This window comes from Marmota flaviventris, chromosome 11, assembly GCF_047511675.1.
Source record: "Marmota flaviventris isolate mMarFla1 chromosome 11, mMarFla1.hap1, whole genome shotgun sequence".
Taxonomy (NCBI): domain Eukaryota; kingdom Metazoa; phylum Chordata; class Mammalia; order Rodentia; family Sciuridae; genus Marmota; species Marmota flaviventris.
The window spans coordinates 27739435-27754728 of record NC_092508.1 but is presented as its reverse complement, the minus strand read 5'-3'; the positions used below and the strand labels follow the sequence as shown (position 1 = coordinate 27754728).

At 40.8% G+C, this 15294-nt stretch overlaps 1 protein-coding gene across 2 annotated transcripts in view; it reads right to left on the bottom strand.

The window, feature by feature from the left end:
* The window catches only part of Plekhm3 (pleckstrin homology domain containing M3), a 175608-nt gene extending 173336 nt beyond the window's left edge, over nucleotides 1-2272 (bottom strand). For both annotated transcript variants that reach the window (XM_027941632.2, XM_071618854.1), the window contains exon 1: nucleotides 2148-2272. The gene's annotated coding sequence lies outside the window, so the exon portion shown is untranslated. The remainder of the gene's footprint in view (nucleotides 1-2147) is intronic.
* Between the last annotated feature and the right edge of the window lie 13022 nt (nucleotides 2273-15294).

The window sequence follows — 15294 nt, the reverse complement described above, 5'->3', positions numbered from 1 at the left end:
GGCTTTTATCTAGAAACTCTGGTAAAGAATCCTGTTTCAAGATCATTTGTGTTGTTGAAAGAAGTCAGTGCCTTGTGGCCTTTCTGTGGGTCCCACTTCTATGCTGGTTGTCAGATGAGGGCCACCCTCAGTAATTCCAGACTTTCTAAATTCCTAAAGGCTGCCTGAACTCATTCTCAACTATACAGTTCCGTCTTTAAAACAGCAACAACATGCTAAGCCTTCTCATTCTTCAAATCTCTCAGATTTCCCAGCCAGAGAAAGCCCTCCACTTGTGATTAGATTAGGCCACCTAGGAAATCTACTCATTTTAAATTCAACTGTGCCATATAGCAGAATACAATCAAGGGAGTGATATCTTATATGCACAGGTTCCAAGGATTAGGGACAACAATCTTGATGCAGAGGCATTTTTAGAATTGTGCCTGCCCCAGAGTCTTAGGTGGTGTTTCATATAATTTATTTGTACTCCTTATGATGAATCCCAATTACATGCATCCACTAAATAAATTCATCTTCCTGATGACTACTTGGAAGCTGCATTTTCACAATGGCAAAGGCAACTGTGGATGGGATAAAGATGTCAATAAAGATCTCGAGGGCCTAACTTTGTCAACTGTGATTTTTTTTTTACTATGGTAAAATAATTATAACATGAAATTTACCACTTAAACATTTCTAAGAATACCATTCAGTTAAGTACATTCACATTGTTGTACAGTCTCCAAAACTCTTTTCATCTTGCAAAAGTGAAACTGAATTAAAGAACAACTCCCCATTCTCTCCCTCCCCCAGCCCTTGGTAATCACCATTCTACATTTCAACATGGGTATGTACTTACTTTATATATTTATTAACAAATATGTACATAGTAATTACTATATCCTAGGCCCTGTTCTAAGCACTTTAAAAAATTAACTTAATCCCCATAAAAACTCTAGTGAAGTCAGTATAGTTATTATTTCTATTTTACAGATACAAACACAGCAAAGCTAAGTAAATTGCCCAAATTACACAAGTAGGAAGTGATCAAGCAGAAAATTAAACTGAAGTAGTCTGACTTTATATAATTCTTGCTATGAACCATGACATCATGATAATATTCATTGTAAAAATAAACTCAACAGGCATTAATATTATTTCTTGGTGCATGATTTTAAAACATGTCTCTGTGTGCAATTTAACCTAATATTTGTCTCCTAAAAGTTAGACTGTTCGATCAAGGTGACACATGTCTATTGACCTTTTAGAGACGATATATGTAGCCTGGTCTCTGTTAAGGCATTTTCTTGAAGTTAATGAGACAAACACTACTTAGTATTTTAAGAAAACCAATTATAATTTACATGTGATGTTTTATAATAACATATCTTAAAAATACAAATCACAATACACTGTGATTATTGAAATTTTAAAACACGGGGATTATTTCCCTTTAACTTCTTCCAATGAGAAAAAAAATAAAAAGAGGAAAAATACCTTCCAAATAAGTTTACAACCGCATGGCTCCATCTCAGTTTAACCTAGTAAATTTAAACTGATCTTACTTTGCGAGCTATATACATAAAGAGCAGTCTCAATTTGTCATCCAGTAGTATTTCTCGGTAGTAATTTATTTTATTTAAGAAGTGGGCCTGAGATTTCCCTATGTTGATGTTTTTTTTAGCTTAGTAATCCTTTCATAGAAGACCAGCCCATGCTTGTCATCAGTCATGTGGTGTCATTTACTATACATTTTAAATGGGCAGAGTCGTCAGAAAGAGCAATCCTTGTGTTCTCGGGGTGGCCTGGCTTGATGTGACTAAAAGCTCTGTTGAGGCTTGGTTTCCATGACCCTTAGAGAGAGGGGACCAAAAGCAACGCACAGAGCAAGACCGCCTACATCAACTACTTTCGACTCAGATATTTACCTGATTCACACCAAAAACAAAAACAAAAAATGAGCAACAGAGCATCACGTAATCTCCCTTCACTCATTATCCATTGCCATGGAGTGCAGTCTCCCGCACGAAAAAAAACGGTGTGCCGAGAAGAAACAGCAACATCACCGCTACCCCGGGGAGCTGCTCGGTATTTACCACGCTGTCATCCCCATCCCTGGCCCTCCCCGTTTCCGGTAGGCAGCACATAAGCAGGCGGATGCTCACCGGGTGGCTCGTCTCCCTTCAGCGGCGGGGCCTGCAGCCTACTGTTGGCGGGGTCCCGGCCTGGGCAGCCCGCCCGCCGCACGGTGACAGCCGGTCCGGCCGCTGACCATCCCAGCCCGGCTCTGTTTACAAGCGGCTGCTCGCGGTCCCACTCCCAAATGCTTCCCCCGGAGGCCCGGCAGCCAGGTCCCGACACACAAGGTTCCAGGCCGCGAAGACTGATTGGGCGGGAAGGGCCCTACCGCACTCCCTGGGGCCTCCTTATCTCTTTACTTTCAAATACACCTTTTTTTTTTTTTTTTTTAATCATTGTAAAAGCAGTGGCGCGTGCCGTAGAGTCTCCTCACTGCTCCTCCCAACGCCAAGATGGATGTTTGCAATTGGAAAGTGTCACTTGGAACACACCAGAACCGGGTCAGTTTTGAGCAGTTCAATTCTTTCCCAAAGTAGTACTGTGTTTGGAGCTGGGATGAAAGTCAGTTTTTACTGCTCTTTCCTCTTGTTTCCAGCCTGTGGAAAGTGAGTACTTTTGAGAGGAGGTCTTCCACCCCACAGAAGATTCCCAGGAAAACAGAAGTGTGTGTACACACTGGGGGATGGGATGGGGACAGGATGCTTCTCATAGAACCCCCTCCACCTCGCTCTAGTGACTTTAGCCACTAGTAGGGATATTCAGGTCTAATTGGAACAGGTCTTCCTTGTGGTTTCCTGATTTATTCTCCATCACAGCATACTGTTATTAATTTCTCCACTCCACCCTAGTCTCACCTATAAATTATTCCTTGAGGGCAGGAACAGTTTGGTTTCATTCACCACCACATCCTAGGAACCTAATACAGGGCCCATGTATATATGTTTGAATGGATGGGTGAATCAATAAAGGATGCAAAAAGAAATCGTCAGAAGGGTCAGAGAAAGTGACATCATAGAAATTTAAAAATCTGATTCCAACCCCCTCCTCCCAAAGATTGCTAAGCAAATCTTTAACTGCTGAGTTTTTTTTTTTAATCTCATTTAGTTGGTGTTCAGAATTTAAATAAACTCTTTACAAAACCCTTCACTTTGAGGTACTGTTTGCTGTTGTTACCTGAACTTGTAGCATTCTCTTTTGCTTCAGGACTTTGTACTTGTGGATCCCACTGATGAGATTCCCCAGCCCCCTAGCCTGGCTGACGTCTCCTTGTGATGTTTTATCACACCTTTCCTGGAAACCTTCCCTGACATGGAGCTTACTACTTTTGTGCACTTCTAGAGGAAATCACACATTCCTCTGTAAATACACTCATCACACTGTGTTGTAATCATCTCTACACTCATTAGCCTTTGGTTAGATGAGTAATTCTCAAAATTTAGTGTAACAGAATTTTCTAGGATGATGCTTCTCAGACTTTAAGCTTTGGAGAGCCTCTTAAAATGCAGATTCTGATTCAGTATATCTGAGTTGGGATCTCAGCACCTCTAGTGAACTTCTAGGTGATGCCACATTTTGAGTGTCAAAATTCCTAAGTCATATACCTGCAGATAATTATTTTGAAGGTCTACCTGCAATATGATCCTGAATTATGTGATTTTTTTAAACAAGTACCAAGTACTTATAATGTAGGCCATTCATGGACCACACTTTGATGGGTCTGTGCACCATGCATTAAAGCACAAGATTTGGCAAGTAAAATGCATTAAAGAAGCCATGTTTGCAAAATCACTAACTTTACTTACTACCATTAATGTAGATCTTCAGCATCAGAGTTAAGTGGTGATCTCTGGAGAAAAGATGAAACTTTCAAGATCAAGAATAATCTCAGCTAGGCAGCTGCTGACTGGTGGGTCTTTTTGTCAATTGGGGACATTTTACATTTCTGTGTTTAAAATAGTTAAGTTCTTGACTTCATTCAAAAGGCTGTCTGTTGACAGCAGCACCACCATTTTTTAATAGATTATTTTTAGATTCATAGAAAAACTGAGCAGAAAGTACAGTGTTTCCATATACTCTTGCCACCACATCTGCACAAACTCCCAGATCATCTTCTGTACCACAGTGGTATATTTGTTAGAATCTATGAACCTACATGAACACATCATTATCACCTAAAGTCTATAGTTTACATCAGGACCACCATCTTTTTCAAATTCAGAATAATTTCAACACAGAATGGAAACTCAAAAGATGATCTACTCCAGCCATGATCCAAGGCCACTTTCTTACCTTATTATTGCCAGAAGGGAGTTCATATTCCAGAGCCTAAGGCTCCACATTTGAGGCTCTCTACCTTATTGGCATCCTACATGTTGGAGACATGACTTTGTTTTTCTCTACTCAGCGCTCCCACTTCCTTTGGAAAACTGCCTCTGCCTCTAAATAACAGGATAAGCATGTCATCAATGCTAGGCACATCCTACTACCTATGGTACCCTGGTCTCCATGGTTGCTTCAAGAACAGGCACATAACCCAGGCAATCAGTCAGTCATCATATATTGGAATTTTTCTGTTTGAAATTATGGAAAGTGATTTGTGTATTGGGTCATAGGTTAGAAAGTACATGCATTGATGGCTTCCAGTGGTCATCTTTCCTAGACATCTCCAAAGCTTTCTATAAAAGAAGGGATGAAAAATTTGTATGAGAAGAGTGGGAAGGTGGAGGAAAGAGAGTGTAAGAGCTAATAACCTTATTTGAATTTCATGATCTCCTCAGGCCTGAAGCCAACTCCACCTTCTAGACCTCACAATTACATCACAATTAAGTCTGCATTTGCTCAAGGTAATTTGAATTGCTTTCTGTCATTTACAGCTGGAAGTGTCCTGGTTGACACTCCACCTTTCCTGACTTACCTTCCACATACTCCCTCCTTCCCAGTCCACACTTCAGACACAATTTTTTTTAAACAACTCCTGGACATACTTCATTTCTTATTATCCTGCTTCAGATTCCCCTATTTATGTTTCAGATTTATTGAGGTTTCAGATTTATTGACAGAGTTTCATCCATTATATCTCCTTCTGTTATCATCTAAAAAGCAGATATATTAACATATTTATATTTTCATTTACCATGACACTTATCATAGTCTAGCAAATGATCTCAATAAATATTTGCTAAAATGAAACCAAATGGCAGGTAAGAAGATGCCATTATTCTATTCATTTGTTAGAATTTTTTTCCTTTTAGTTTTCATTTACTAAAGTAATGTTCAAGCCAGAATTCAATAAAGCAATGCTGTCTTTCAAGAAATAAAAGCAAGCCATGTAGTGATGCATGATGCAGTAATGTGGTCATTCAACAAGCATATTCTGCTGAAACAGGGGGATCACAAGTTCAAGGCCAACCTCAGCAACTTATCGAGACCCTCAGCAACTTATTGAGACCCTGTCTCAAAATAAAAAATAAAAGGGAGCTGGGGATGTAGCTCAATGGTAAAAGGCCCCTGGGTTAGATCCCCAGTACCAAAACCAACCAACAAACAAAATATACCTCATCCATCCCCCCAAACATGCCCAAAGACAATTAGGGTATTCATTAAGAGCAATATAACAATTAATTTCTATCCTTAGATAAATTGAAACTATTTGAGATGAAAAATTTAAAGTCACAAATGGAATTACTCACTGAAAAAAATCGTTGAGCCTGCCATTCAGTGGACAGGCACCTTCAAGGCCACGCCCATTGTTAAAATATTGAAACTGCTCCCTACAAGTTAGTAACTAGATTTTTTCCCTAAGCTTTCTAGGTATCTAAGATTTCTTTCCAAGGAAACTTCCACATCCAACACCTAAAGATTAATTCCTAACCTTCTTTGGCTGGGATGGTGGGACTCTCCAAGAGCCAGCTCTTGATCTATAGCCAGGATTCTTTCTGATTAGTCAGTGGCCAAGCCATACATTTTTCATAATCTTTGGATGATCAATCCTACAAGTAGATTAACAAAAATACTAAAAAGCTTTCAGCAAAGCAAAATATTCAATGAGTCCCCCTACTATCACCTATTAAAGCCTTTTCAACCAGAAAGATCAAGAATAAGTGATAGAATTTACAGAAAGATTCTTTCATCAGGAGATTTGAATGTGGCCATTCAACAAGCATATTCTGCAGAAATTTATTGTCCTCATGGGTTCATAGTAGCTTGTATAATGGTTACTACTAACCAGGAAACTTTATTAAGAGCTTACTGGTTGAGAGAATCATCCAGAAACTTAAAACCTTATAAAAGGAAAGCTGTCTTAATCTTGATATGGAATAGAACCTTTTTGTATGATATATTTTCTACTTTCTTCTTGGAAAAGTCCAGCATTCCTGATAAAATGCCTAGGTAATCTGCAAAGTTTAAAGTTTAAAATCATTGAGAGTTGTTTTGGCAGGTTGGATTCTTCAGACAGCAGACTTTGATAGAGTTTGGCATGCAAGGAGTGCCCTTGGAATCAACATATGTTTAAGGGAGGAAAGAGAGTCAAATTAGGGGAAGAGACACAGCCATGAGGCCCCAAAACAGCCTCAGCTAACCCCACAAAGATCTCAGAGATAGAGTGATCCTTCAGAGCTGCAGAGTAATCTTGGATTGGGCCTAGAACAGTGGTGTGCTGATAAACCAACTCTGAAAAAGCAAAAACCTCAATTTCTTTACCAATTTCCATGATGTAAATACCTCTATCATATCTAATTTCAGAATCTAGACATACCATCACAGAACAACATAGTGTAGAGTATACAGTCAGGCCTCAAGAGTCAGGAAAAGCTGGCTCCAGCATGTGATTTCCCCAGAAAGTCAGGAGTTTATGCTCCCACATCCCTCAGTAATTGGATATAGGATTCTCTGGGAGGTGTCACAGCCTTTGACAAGGCAGTTCTCTGCAGCTGACACAATTCTTGAAGGGGATGACCACTTAAGGACAGTCTGCTGACAGTACTCCCAGTTGCCAAGGCAACTCCTTTTTGGATTTGCATAGCTGCACCAAAGAGTCCACCATACTTATTCTGAAAAAATAGTCATGTTCCCACTCAATCAAGAGTGCAGTCATCTTCCACTCTTAGATGATAGAGCTAGTATGTAAACATAGGGAAGCTTCCCTGCTGTCCTGTTGTGGTTTAAATATGTGGTATCCCACAAAAGCTCATGATTATGAGAACTGTAATCAGTAGATTAATCCACCAGGTAGATTAATCATTTAATCATTTGAAAGGACTTTTATACTGAGTAATAACTATAGGCAGGTAAGGTGTGACTGGAGGAAGTAGGTCACCAGGGGCAAGCCTTTGGGGTTTATATTTTGTCCCTGGTACATTGCTTTGTGGATGCCATAAGCTGAGCAGCTTTCCTCCACCACACTCTCCTGCCATGATGTTCTGCCTCATCTTAGGCCCAGAGCAATAAAATCAGCCAACCAAACCTCTGAAACTGTGAGCCAAAATAAACTTCTTCTCTAAGTTGCTCTTGTCAGGTATTTTGGTCATAGCGACAAAAAAAAGCTGAGTGACACCAGTTTCAACAGTAAATACCCATGAAGTAACAAGGGCAGAGTGCACTCCAGAATTCCAAGAAATCAGACAGAGCTGCACAAATAGGACTCGAAAGAGCCAGGGTGTGAGCCTGCCTTGAAGGATAAACAGAACTGAAATAGAAAAGCAGAGGACATTGAATAAAAGCAGCATTGCATTATGATTAGAATCTTGGCTCTAGCATTGAGTTCTTGAGCCCTGAACAAACTAATTCCTTTTGCCTCAGTTTCCCCATGGGGCATTTGGGGTGGTTATAATAATAGAAATATAATAATAGTAATAATAACTACTTCAAAGTGCTGGAGGAATCAATTAGTTCACAATAGAACTTATAATAGTGCTTGGTAATATTGGTCTCCAATATTATTGCATGCAGCAAAATATAATAGTACAATAATAATAAAAATAATAATAACCAAAGCCCCCATAATGGCTTTTAACCAGAAGTGATGAACTATTCTCTTTTCCTATAAAATGTCCTAACAAGAGTGAACCGTGGGGCTGGGGATGTGGCTCAAGCGGTAGCGCGCTCGCCTGGCATGCGTGCGGCCCGGGTTCGATCCTCAGCACCACATACAAACAAAGATGTTGTGTCCGCCAAATACTGGAAAATAAATATTAAAATTCTCTCTCTCTCTACCTCTATCTCTCTCTCTCACTCTCTCTTTAAAAAAAAAAAAGAGTGAACCGTGGAATTGGCCTGTCCTAGCAGCAAGAGTGTAACAAAACTTTGACATGTGATCAGAACTCAATTGCCAAAAAAGTTTCAAAAAGCAAAAGTTCATTTCATTACAACTTGTCCTTGATGGCAGGCACACCCTGATATTTACAAGGACTAGGACAAAAAAAAAAAAAAAATGATTGGCTGCCCTCGGTCTCCCAGCCCACACCCTGTCCTGCACCACAAGGACTCACATTTATATGTAAGTACCTTAACTGCCATGTCCAAACTTTACTATTTTCAGAGCTGCAGCCCCTCCTCAGGCTGTGAGCACTGTGTTAGTTCATTTTCTGTGGCTCTTAGAAAACACCTGAGGCCAGATAATTTATAAGGAATAGAGGTTTATTCCAGGAGTGGTGGCTCATGCCTAAAATCCCAGCGACTCAAGAGGCTGAGGCAGAGGGTCCCAAATTCAAGGTCAGTCTCAGCAACTAAGTGAGCCCCTGTATCAAAATAAAAAATAAAGAGGGCTGGGGATGTGATTAAGCATCCCTGTGTTCAGTCCCCAGTATAAAAAAAAATTTTTTTAAAAAGAGGGTGGGGGAGAGAGAGAGAGAGAGATTGAGATTGATTGATTTAGCTCACAGATCTAGAGGCTGTGAAGTCCAAGAGCATGGTGACAGCATCTGAAGGGGCCTTTGCTGCATCATAACATGACAGAGGGCATCCCAGGGAGAGACAGAAGAGTGCTAGCCAGTGTCTCTCTTCCTCTTCTTACAAGAAGTTACGAATGTCATTCTGCAGGCCTTTCCCACATGACTTTATTTAATCCTAATTACTTCCCAAAGGCCCTACCTTGAAATACCATTTACAAATGAATTTGGGAATAAAGTTTCCAAAACATGAATTTGGAGGGATACCTTTAAACCATGACAAAGATACATTGACAGCTGATCGACCCCCAGGAGGACAAGCCCTGGGGAAAATTCCTAGCAACTCTTAGAGCAGCCCCCCAACTTTGGGTCAAGAAATTCTGAGACCTTAGATACCTAATTGAGAAGGCAGGAGCACCAGTGCTGCTTGCTTGGCCAGGGACAGATGCAGCCAGAGGATGTCTACAGGGACCCCCTGGAGCATAGAACCCAGGTCAGTGACCCAGTTTTCCAGGTCTAAGGGCAGTACTTGGAGGTTCTACTGAAGATTCATCCTATTTCATCTTTAGCACATATGATGCTGTGATAAGATAATTATGTCATAAGAAAGGTTTTGCTATATTTTTATTCTTCAAACACCAAGCACAGTGATAATCCACAGTAAGACTTAATGAGCAATTTATATTTATAATACTCAAGACTGCCATGATTCCAGAATTCCATTTGGCTTTCAAAAGTGATTTTTAAGGTTGCTTTCAGGATGCTTTTTGTTTGTCTTTTGTGTTTGCTTTTGTTTTCATATTTAAAATCTAACCCAAGGTATGATCCTTTTTTTTCTTTTTCTTCTTTTGTGGTGCTGGGGATTGAACCCAGAGCCATGTACATGCAAGGTAAACACACTACCAACTGAGCTATATCCCCAGTCCTAGTGATCTTACTCTTAAAAGCCAAATCTCTTTGTCCTTTTCCCATATGATCTAAAATTCTTCCCCCTGTATCACCCTAAGGTCCAGGTAAACTTATACCATTATTCTGTTCTTTGCCCCAGAACCGGAATCAATGACACAAAAGCATAGAATAGAGTAGGGCTGAGGACATAGCTCAGTGGTAGAGCACTTGCCTAGCTCATGTGAAGCCCTGGGTTCCACCCCCCTACTGTAAAAAACAACAAAGCACCAGAAAAAAAACTAACAAACAAAATCACTGAGTTCATTTCTACTGATTATTCCTTATTTTTGCACCTTTAATTATTTAATTATTTAAATAATTATTATAGTAATGAAAGCTATTACCCCACAGATAGGTTGTTAATGGTACCTATACAGGAAGCCAGCAATTCTCAAATAATTGTGATTTCATGCTTTTGAAAATTAATAACATCAGAAATTTAAATTAAATAATACTGAAGGAGCCCCATGCATAAGCTGATCAGAGTCATTCAAATGACAGGCAGATCAAAGTTAAAGGGTATGAGAACTGAACGGAGTAGCCTCTTAGTTTTGCCAAGTAGAATATTTCTTTGCATATGGTGTCTTCTAGAAGTCAGAACCAGAAAATGTCTCTTTGATCCTGTGGCTGCAGTCTGTCATTTCTCCCAGGAGTTGGCAGGTGACATATGTATGTTGGTGGCTGCAGAGCCTGTGGTTCTCACTGATGTGCACATAACTCACTCTATGTATTTGTGGAAGGAGAGTTAACAACTTCCTATGCTAACCTCTTTTCACACCTAGTTTGTTCAAAAACTGTCACTTCAGACCACTCCAGAATACTAAAAAAACTTTTCCAAAGGTGGGCAAAAGCAGGTTCCATTTCCTGCGGTGACTTTGTCATTTTGTACATCTATATGACAGGGCAGCTCGTGACTGAATTCACTTGCTTTCATATTGCAAAGTTTGATCCTTCCTGGATGAATTCAGATGCCTATTCCCAGGTATAAATTGTCTTTAAATATAACCAAGTATTCTGAGTCTCAGAAGAAAAGAGTTGCCAGTACCAAGAGGGCTAGAGAGGAAGACATCCCAAGGACCTTGGGGTTCCCCCTACAACATTTGCCCCTCCCCCACTCTTTTTCTTTACAGTGAAACTTTCTTCATTTTCCAATTCTGGGTGGCAGGCATTCACTGGAGGTGTCTCATGATATGTAATCTCGTGATTTGGGGACTTGAACTTCTTAGAGGACAGGGACATGTTTGATATCATATCCTCCAGAAAAAAAATGTTTAGTGAATAAGCGTCATCTTCGTCAAGTATTTGAGGGAGTTCCTTGCCATTTTCAGAAAAGACTGGGTGGCATGCAATAGATAATCTAATAATCTAATAGACACAGGGGTGTGTTTGATTCCTGGGAGAGTTGGGTACAAAGAGGAAGGGAGGAAAGGACACGTATACCTGATCCCTGCCATAAGCCAAGCTCCCCAACACACACACACTCTCTCTCTCTCTCTCTCTCTCTCTCTCTCTCTCTCTCTCTCTCTCTCTCTCTCTCTCCTTGGCACGCTGCACACTCACCCAGAGCTTTGCTATTCTTTGGCTAATGGGATTGGCACTGCTTAAAGCAGACTGCTAGGTCATTGTCTATGACCACAGCAAGAGAAACATTATTTAAAGACCATTCAGACCCTAAAAGAAGCGGCTGAGCAGAGTAATTATCGGAGACTCTCCATTAACTAGGGCATCTTTGCTCTTTGTCTGCGTTGGTTTAATAAGGCCCGCTAATGGGACTGTGGGGGAGGAAGGACGCTAATGGTTCTAAAAAAGCCCCTTCTTGGCCCCTGTGTTACTTGGACTGTCTTTAGAGATGCTGACAGTAAAGCCAGAAGTTACCATACTGCAAAATGACCTTCACGAAAACTTGGTGTGGACCCCTGCTGCTTAGGACTCGGATTTGTCAAAATTAGGAAACCTCTTTGTCTTCCTGGCTCTCTTGTATTCTAAGGTGATTCCCTTACCCTCCTCCCCTAACCCCCCAACCCCGCCCAGTTTCTCTCACTGGTGCTCCCCCTTTGGTTTCTTGGGAACTTGTCACTGGAAACAGCAGCACTCAGTGGTCATAAAGCAGAATGACACTCTTAAGGAATTTCTCTTCTGCTGCTTCTACTCATTTTCTAGGATTCACTTGTCTAGAAAAACTGCCTGCCCCATTTTTCCTTTAAAACACAAAGCTGGAAGTCAATCACACATTCACATTTCAAATTTAGTATGACCACCTCAATACAGACTGCTGTTTTAGAATCAGCCAGCTTTAGAACAGGGGTGGCAAGCCCCCAGCTCTCTTGAAAGCTTGCAGCACCCCAGGGAACTTTTAGACGGTACGATTCTTCGTTTCCGCTGCTCAACCACAGACCAAGCTTCTACCTGCTCTCCTCTGCAGTGTTCCTGCAAAGTCTCCCAGAGGCAAGGTCAGCCCTCCTCATCCATGTTCCTATTATAGTCAGGACAAGTCTTTCAAAACAGAATCCTGGTTCAGAATTTCAGAGGCTTCCTGTTGCCCATATGAATTCTTACTGTGCGCTAGGAGCCCCACACATACTCTGGTCCTTTCTTCCTTTACAGCAACATCTTACTACTAACACCTGCCTGCAAACATCTGCTTCAGTTACTGGGACCTTCTTCCAGTGCCATGAACATGCCATGCACATTCCTGCCACAGGGCCTTTGCACATCTTTCTGCCTAGAATGTTTTTTGCCTTGGCAATCCCCACTCATCCTTCAGCTCTCAGTTCAGTGTCAGACCTTCGGTAAAGTCTTCCCTTACTGCCTCTCTAGATTGATGACTTCTGTCTCATCTTTTTATTTCAAGTACCATATGTTCCTCTTTACATCACTTATAATAATTAAGCTTTTATACTTATCAGAATGCGTTTAGATTTGTAACCTTCCTGTGAAATTGTAAGCATCAAGATAACAACCATAAGCTCCATAAATAATAAGTATGTCTGTGTTTGTGTGCCATTACATCCTCAGTACCCAAGACAATGTTTGTGACCTGAGTGCTTAGTAAATATTTGTGGTGTGTGGATAGTGATTTAAAGCACTAAACCTCATTTCTTTTTTTAAAAAAAAAATTTTAATTGTAGATGGACATTATAACTTTATTGTGTTTATTTTTTTAATGTGGTGCTAAGGATAAAGCCCAGTGCCTCACACATGCTAGGCGAGTACTCTACCACTGAGCCACACCCCCAGCCCTTCATTATCAACCAAAGTTTGCTCCCTGAGAGTTTCCCATGACTGCTGTATTTGGAGACCACTTATATCCTATATTTCCCTGTATCAATGTAAAGGGCTCAGTTTCATTCCCTATAGGATTAAGGACTACTTTTCTAGTCCTCAAGGTAGAATTAGAAGCACATTCTTATTTTCCTAAGGAGCCAACTTTTAAACAGTATCTCAAACGAACACACACAGGCCTTAATGATGCTCAAGACCCCATAGGAAGGAGAATGGAGGATCTATGTAAAGAGGGGAGTCAATGATTACATTTTCTCAGCGCTCCAGGCATGCTTGCACAGAGAAGGGTGGACCCATTGTCTGTGGTCCCCAAGAAAACTGGGGACTGGGCTGGGGATATGGCTCAAGCGGTAGAGTGCTCGCCTGGCATGCATGCGGCCCGGGTTCGATCCTCAGCACCACATACAAACAAAGATGTTGTGTCCGCCGAGAACTAAAAAATAAATATTAAAAAATTCTCTCTCTCTCTCTCTCTCTCTCTACATCTCTCTATATATACTGGTTGGAACGAAAAGGATGGGCCTTAGTGGGTGTAGACTAACAGCATGCGTTAGGTGTGTGTCCTGTGGCTTTGGGCTGTCCTGCAGAGAAGGCCATCAGGCCAGCTGATACACCCGATTCACACTGAATGGGCCAGGGATTCATACAGAGTGCTGACTAGCTCATGTATCCCCTCTTTGTTTAAAAAAATAAAGTTAGGGCTTAGAGCTGGAGCTCAGTGCAAGAGTACTTGCCTAGCATGTGCAGGGGCCCCAGTCCTGTGCCTAGCACCACAAAAATAAAGCTACAAGTCAGTTTCAGGATTGCATTTCACACTTACCATGGTCACCTAGATTTAGACCACTCTATTACAATCAAGTTGTATCCATCAGCCTCAGGGTTCCACCAATCTAGGGGACAGTCTAAAAACCAAAGAAAGTCTTATTATAAGAATATGTTTTTCCAATGGGAGTTCTACTCAGCATAGAGAAGAATGTATGGAAATGGAGAACATCTTGCTAAATGAAGTAAGCCAGACTCAGTAACTCAAAGGTTGAATGTTTCCTCTCCTATGTGAAAGCCTGAATAAAATGAAAGAAAGGAGAAAGGAAGAATAGATATCATAAAGATACAGGGAAGATCAGTGGTGTAGAAGAAGGAGATCAAGAGGCAGAGTGGAGGAATGGGAAAGAGGAGGCAATAGGCATTTATTTTTTTAAATAATGTTATATGCATATATAAAAATACCACAGGGAATTTCACCTTTCTGTGTAAATAAAAATAACTGATCGAATATAAATAAACACAAGAGTGAAAGGAAGTCTAGCAGAGTAGAGGAAGGAGAACGGGCGAGGGGAGGGGTTAGGGGGAGAAAATGGGAAGAAAAGGGAACTGAAGTCAAACCCCATCCATGTATGATTATGTCAGGATGAACCCAACTACGATGGAGAACTATTAACCTCTAACAAAAATATGTAAACAAAGGAAGTTTCAAAGCTGAGAATAAAGGACAATCTTATTTAGCGTATGTGGGAATAGGATGATAAGACTAAGAACAAAAAAATATTCTAGGGGAATATTTTCGAAATGCTACCCTTTTAAAATTTTTGCTGGGAAGGAGATCATGGAGAAATGTTCTACATTTTGCTGTATAATTTGCTTCTCTAGCGTTTTATACTTTCATACAGAAATAAATTATCTTTGAGATCAGAGCATATATATATATACACATATTCATATTCATATTTTACAGGGAACATGTTTTCTGAATCCACCTCCTGACAAGATCCGGCCTTGCCCTCCTGGGCTTTCAGCTTAATCAGGTTCCCTTCTGCCACCTGCATGCCACCTGCATTCTACTTGCCTTTCCTCCTGTTGTTCCTCCTGCCTGGAATGCTCTCCTGAGAGCCCTTTATTACTCCAAACTCTAGCTACCTGCACTTCAGCTTCAATTCGAGGGCCTCCTTGAATCTCTCCCTCCCCCTGTTCCTAGTCTACTCCAACTTCTTCTTTTCTCAATTTTATAATGCCTTTCAAAGGTCAGTGTGTATAAAAACCCCCTGCAGAGATTTCCTGTCTCTCTACTCTCCAGTGATTCTGATCCAGTAGGACTGGGGCAGGGCCCAAAGTTTCCGTT